Source organism: Lactuca saligna, chromosome 1, assembly GCF_052625555.1.
Source record: "Lactuca saligna cultivar CGN05327 chromosome 1, ASM5262555v1, whole genome shotgun sequence".
NCBI classification, from domain to species: Eukaryota; Viridiplantae; Streptophyta; class Magnoliopsida; order Asterales; family Asteraceae; genus Lactuca; species Lactuca saligna.
In genome coordinates this window covers 173,453,897-173,460,626 of record NC_136417.1, presented here as the reverse complement: position 1 = coordinate 173,460,626, position 6,730 = coordinate 173,453,897, and positions in this window count along the sequence as shown.

Here is a 6,730-nt window from a genome sequence, read left to right as displayed (position 1 = left end):
CACTAAGCTTAGTGAGCTCCCCCGTAATACCTCATACCATGCAAGCATATAACATACAACATTCAACTAGGAGTTACGGGCCTCGCCCACACTCATGAAGATACGGGCCCTGCCCACACTTCGCTAGCTGGAAGATACGGGCCTCTCCCACACACTAATACCTAGGAGATACGGACCTAGCCCACACTCCACTCTCGGAGAGATACGGGCCTTACCCACACTCAGCCGCTATCCCATAATATACGAGTATCACACAGACAACAAGTATAGACAACTCTATCATACTGGCATATATCATAATCAACTCAACCAAGAGATACGGGCTCGGCCCACACTCTAATACTAACATCTCGTCTATACGGGCCGGCCTTGGTGCCTTAGACCCGTTCCTACTGGTAGGAAAACTCACCTCAGAGTAGTTGCTGATCTGTGTGGGAATAGTCTGTCTGCTGCTGCTGCTGCTTCGGAAATACTCTGGCTGTAATTTCCACCAAACACTTAGTCAAAAACTACTAACTATCCTTTGGGTAAAATGACCATTTTACCCCTGATCATGCCCTAAGTCAAAGTCAGAGTCAACTTCCAGTTGACCCGACTCGTTGAGTTGGATCTCCAACTCGTCGAGTCCATGTCCAAACGACTGACCTGGATTCTGTTTCTACTCGTCGAGTTAGGCGTTGACTCGATGAGTTCTCCATCCAAACTGATGTTCAAGTCCTTCATCCTACTCGTCAAGTTGTATGAACAACTCGGCGAGTTCATCTTCATCCGATGAACACTTATGCTGCGACTCGCCAAGTTGTATGAACAACTCGCTGAGTCTGATCTTGATCTAAGGAGGTTGCCTTGAACTCGCCGAGTCTGGGCATCGACTCGTCGAGTTCCATTATGGGTGAGTTTTGGCTTCCAACTCACCGAGTCCACCCTGGACTCACCACACAACTCAACACAGCTAAAAGGGGACAATCTCGGAGACTCGCGACCAGACTCGCCAAGTCAGATGAGCGAATCGCCGAGTCTGCTTCATGCAAGATCCATAAACGTGATTTTGCTCGAATCCAGTCCATGACATTCGTAGATCTGGGCTCCTAGAGCATGAATAACGCGTAAAGTTTCCAACTTTACGTGTAAATATCCATCTATGAGGGTTTTAGGGTTCAAAATGCACCAAAAGAGTAGATCTAAGGTTTTCATGCAACATGGGTCCATTAAGGCAGTAGATCTAAGCTCCTGGAGCTCAACCATGCCTAGATCTAGAGGTTACTCAGGTTATTACAAACCCCCACACATACACAAGCTTGGAAATGGTTCAAGAAAGACTTTAATGGAGCTATAAGGGACTATAAGCATGAAGGCAAGGGGAAAATCGAGTCATACCTTAGGGAACACACTGAGAAAGCTCAAAGATGCTTGACCTCCTGTTCTTCTTCTTGATCTACTCTTTTTCCCACTCCAAAACTTCAAGAGAGCACCCAAATGCTTCAACTCACAAGGAAACAACTCTTAAACAAGGTATAGAGCTCTGAGGGTGAATGGGGACGAGATTGGGGCAGAATGAGAGTTTAAATAGGGTGCAAACCCTTGAAACTTAGGGTTTCATCCAACAGCGGTGACTCGCCAAGTCCAGGATATGGACTCGCCGAGTCTCCAACTTATAACGTGTCCCGGGTCCCAGCTCTACTCGGCGAGTCGGACCTATGACTTGCCGAGTCCAAGGCTAAAAATGGAAAATACTCAAATAAGATTTACATACCAGGAACCAGGTGTTACACCCGGCATCGGGACTTGCTCGGTAATCATCGGGCCCCGTCTGGCATCAGGCCCCTCTCGGCACGCATCGAGCCCCACCCGGCATCGGGCCCAGCCCAGTGCGGATCTGTCAGTAACATACGATGAGACCCTCCCAACACACTCATCAGGTCCCGCCTGGCATCGGACCCTGCCCGGTATACATACAAACACATACAACACATGCAAGAGTCACACAAATAGCTAGCATACAAATAAAAATAATCCATGGATCGGTATTGGTACCTTCGACCTACCAAACACTAGGAGGAGACTCACCTCACAGTCAAACGAAATAGTTGCAACCACACACTGCTCCAGATACCAACTCTATCGATCTCCTTTACAATAAATAATGACCAAAACGCGGACAACAGCTCAACATACCCAAAATACCCATAGGTAAACTTAGTCAAAATCCTAGTCAAGTCGAAAGTCAAAAAGTTAAAAGGTCAAAAGCCAATTGAGTTGACTTAGTTGAGTAAGCCCAGCATACTCAACTTGTACGTTTAGTGTACTTAAGATCCACAATTGGGTCTCTCATCACGAATGTGTGGCGTACGCCAATGTACGCCCATCGTATGTTGGCTAACTTCACTTAGCTTATTTCATTAAGTATTTTTGACCAAAAGCAGATCTAGTACCGAAATAACATCTTAAGTCATAAAGTTTCCAACTTTATGACTTTGCATGGCTAGGAAGTGCTCAATACCAAAAAACCTTAACTTCTTAACTCATTAAGACATCCTAGAACTTGCATGGAGGAAAACTAAGGACCAATATTACATTTTTATGTTTCCTAATAACTTCATAATGGATAAATTTTCCAACTTTATCCATTAGAATGGTCCAAACAACTAAGATCTAGACTTAAGACTTTAAGTCTCAGAGGGACCAAAAGTGCATCTTTTTTAACTTAACCATTAAGTCCAAGTCCCAAACCTTTAGATCTGAATCAATATGATGTTTAGATGGATAAAGTTTCCAACTTTATCCATAACAATGTCACAAACTTTCAAGATCTAAACTTTATGCACTAAAGTGACCAAAAGCTCATAACACCCAAGACTAGCTAGATCTAACAAATTCATCATCAAGATTCAAGCTTTATACCTCTAGAAGAAAGATCAAGGTGAACAAAGTTTGGATCTACAAGCTCTAATGAAACCAACACTTCTCCATAGAGCTTCTTCTTCTCTAAGATGCACTAAGAACACTTTAAAGCACTCAAATTCACTTTCTTTTGCTCAAAAGGCTCAAACTAGGGTTAGGGTTTTGAAGGGAGGGTGTTGGAGAAGTGGAGGATGAGAATGGAATGGGTTTGGAGAAGTTGAGGAGCTTAAATAGGGCTCAAACCATAAAAATAGGGTTTGGGTACCGATCACGTATGCCCAATCTACTCAAGGATGCCCAGCGTACGCGGCTTAACCTAAAATCGTCATAACTTTAAAACGATCATAACTTCTTTGTTTCAACTCCGATTTCGACGATCGTTATATGCACGGAAAGGTGTTGAGGAGCTCTACAAGCCTGTCTAATTACTTTTGAGTTAAAACACATCGAACTAAAATCCTTAGATCATAAAAGAAATCTGAAACACCAATTTTTCCATTTTATCCTTTGACTCCAAAGCACAAACCAAACTCCTTGATCACATAATCTACATTACCCACATACAATTGGGTCTAAACCTCTCTTTCTCAAAGCCCAAAGCCTTATGATACTTGATCTTCGGGTTGTGGATCCAAATTATGAAACGACTCGAAAGTAGGTGTTACAATCTTTTTTGCTTCTTTCTTTGCCTTTGATTGACAAGACTATGAAGAGAAATATTGCATCTCTAAAATTTAAGAGAGAAAAAATAGAGCATTTAGGATTTTCTATGATATAGTGTTCATATTTGTAACTTGCATTTCTTTTATACATTGTCTATAATACCTTAATTGAATTTCTTTTATACAATGACTTTTAGAAATGGCATGCAAGTCATTAATCAAGTATGTCCAAACTTACTTAATTAATAATTAATTAATAAATAAGAAAAATATATTTATTTGCTTTATAAATAATAAATAACTAGTTATTTATTTATTTATTTTGGTTAGTAAATAATAAATAATCACTTATAAATATATTATTTATTTTACAATTTTTAATGTTTTTGTGGATGAGCTTAAAGTTCCATATATATTTAAAGTTCCATATATATAATTATTAACAGTGTAATAAATTTTTTGTATCTTGCATATCAAATCCAACAAAATTGCCAAACATCCTATATTTTTACAATCTATGTAAATTTAGGCAAACTATTTCAACAAAGTTACTAAAATAGAAAATTGTGTATAACTTTTCAGTTTCCATCTAATTTGTTTGCAATATATTCCCAACACTTTATAAATACTATTCTATTTTATACACCATTCTAAATCCATTTTATACTCATGCATATTAGTTCAAGATGTCATTTTCCATTTGTTTGTAGATGTTTTGATCCTTTTTCTACTTAAATCAAATTACTTCCCATTTTACTTAACTTTTATATTTATTCCATTATTCATTATAATATACTAATGAATCATATTACACATGTTTGACTCATTTTCCCATAATTTCACTTAAATGTTCAAAAATAGAATGATATGTTCCACTTTAGAATAATCATTCTTTAACAACTTTTCAAGTAATTACTTTTAGTTTGACTTTATACATCTTTAATTCTTGTCGATCTTTCCAAATTATCATTTATAAGATGTCAAATGCCTAGATTTCATGATACTTTCAAGTATACAGTGAATTTTATGTTCCTTAGCAAAGCACTTCCATTTTTGTATATGCAATTCAATTACATATTTAATGTTTGACTTTAACTAAAAGTCAAAGATATACAAATGTTTAACTATCAATTCACATAATCTTAATTCATAAGTCCAAACCAATTTCGAACATGCATGTAGTAATTTCCTAAACCAACTTAGGTTTAGAAGTTAGGGTTAGAAATCTAATGCCAATGAGAAAATAGGAGGTTTATTGTGGCGTTCCAAGTAACAAATCCGAAAACTTGTCTTCTTCCACCAGCACTAGCAGCAACATCATGAGGTGATGCTCTTTATTCTCGGCAATTGTGTCTCTCCCTTATTTGTGATTGAAACTTCACAAACACAAACACTTGTTGGTCATTTTTCACTTTTTCATGTTTCACATTTCATATGGTTCTAGCATTTTTTTTCTTCTTTCCCTTTTTATTCTCTTCATCGATGAACATGCACACACAAAAATGAGCAAAATAATACTTGTCCTCTTTTAATTTACTTTTACCTTTTTTGTTCATTTAATAAAATAACAAAATAATTAATATAGTTTCCTTTGCATTTTTCTTTTTATATAATCAAACATTAAAACCATAGTAATATTTTTTTTCTTTAACTGGTAATTTCTTTTTTTTGAAACAGCAAATATACTCTACTGCTAAACTACTCCACATACATTTATTGCGGGACTTGAATCCTTAACCTCAATAATAGAGGCTAACATTGGATATCATTGGACTATAACCATTTGGTTTTAACTAGTAATTTCAATCACCTAATTCAACCTTTGCATTTTCTTTTAATCAAAAAACATTATTTACAAATACCAATAATGTGTTTAATTTTTAAACTCATTAAAACAAATTAAGATTCCATTAAACTTAGTTATTAAGAATGTATTTTCTCTAGAGCCCAAATAAATACTAATGCTTTGGACTAGACTTCCATTAGGCCCAATTGGCCATCCCTTGGTCGATTAATATTAAATTACTAATTACCAAGACTAAGTTGTTGTTTGTTTTTTCAAAAACAAATATGTTATTTGTTTTTCCTGAGGCAATATATCTGCAGTCTGAGGATCATATTTAATTATTTATAGACCTCTGTAGTAGAAGAGGTGGATCAAACGTCTGGAGTCTGAAAAAAAAGATTGTTTGTTTTTTTAACATCTGCGAGCTACTAAAATAAATTGAAATCTAAATAAACTGACTTTTTTTAAACTTTAAAGTGATTTTTTAATATTTTTATGATTTGTTATAAATAATTAACAAATCTTAGATCAACTTTGTGTATTATTGTATAAAAAATAAAAATAAATATTATATGAATTAACGTATATATTTGATAAAAAAAACCAACAACTTTGGTTGCAAAGTTATAACTAAACATTAAAATTAGTATAAATGGATGGAAATAAACTTCGATTTTATCAATTAAATCCATTAAAAACGTACCATAAATATTTTCTTGAGAAATTGACGATACTATATTAAATAATGTTTTATAAAATTTAGCAAAAAAAATATAGAATATATATTATGATTTTTTTTTCATATTTATATAAACAACTTCAACGACTGTTATTATAATAAATATTTATTTATAAATTTATCAAAAATATCATGTTTGTATCGTCGAACGTTTTTGTTTTTAAGTTTTGTAAATTTTTTTCGAATTGTTTATCATTAATAAAGTTGGAAAAAAAATATATAAATTTAAAAAACTTTAAAAAAAAATAAAGATTTATGTGTTTTTTAGGCTAGAAAATATCTCAAGATGTTAGAAAACTCTGGTCCACATATGCGCCAAGAAGAGAGCGCGGAGACATTTTAAGGTCTGCAGTCTTTAAAAAAACAAACAGTCTGCGAAGGCTAATATCTGCGCGTGGTCTGCACGGCGCAAACAGAAGAGGTCACGCAGATCTGCAGACAAAAAAACAAACACCATCAAAATGTATGCAGTCTGCAGACCACATCTGCAAACTTCTGCAGTAGAAAATGTGGACCAAATGTCTACAGTCTTGCAAGAAGAAGACTGTTTGTTTTTTAACATCTGCAGAAAAACTAAATTTTTCATTAACTATAAATTAAGCAACCGAATAAAGCATACAACTAATTCACAAATATAGTACG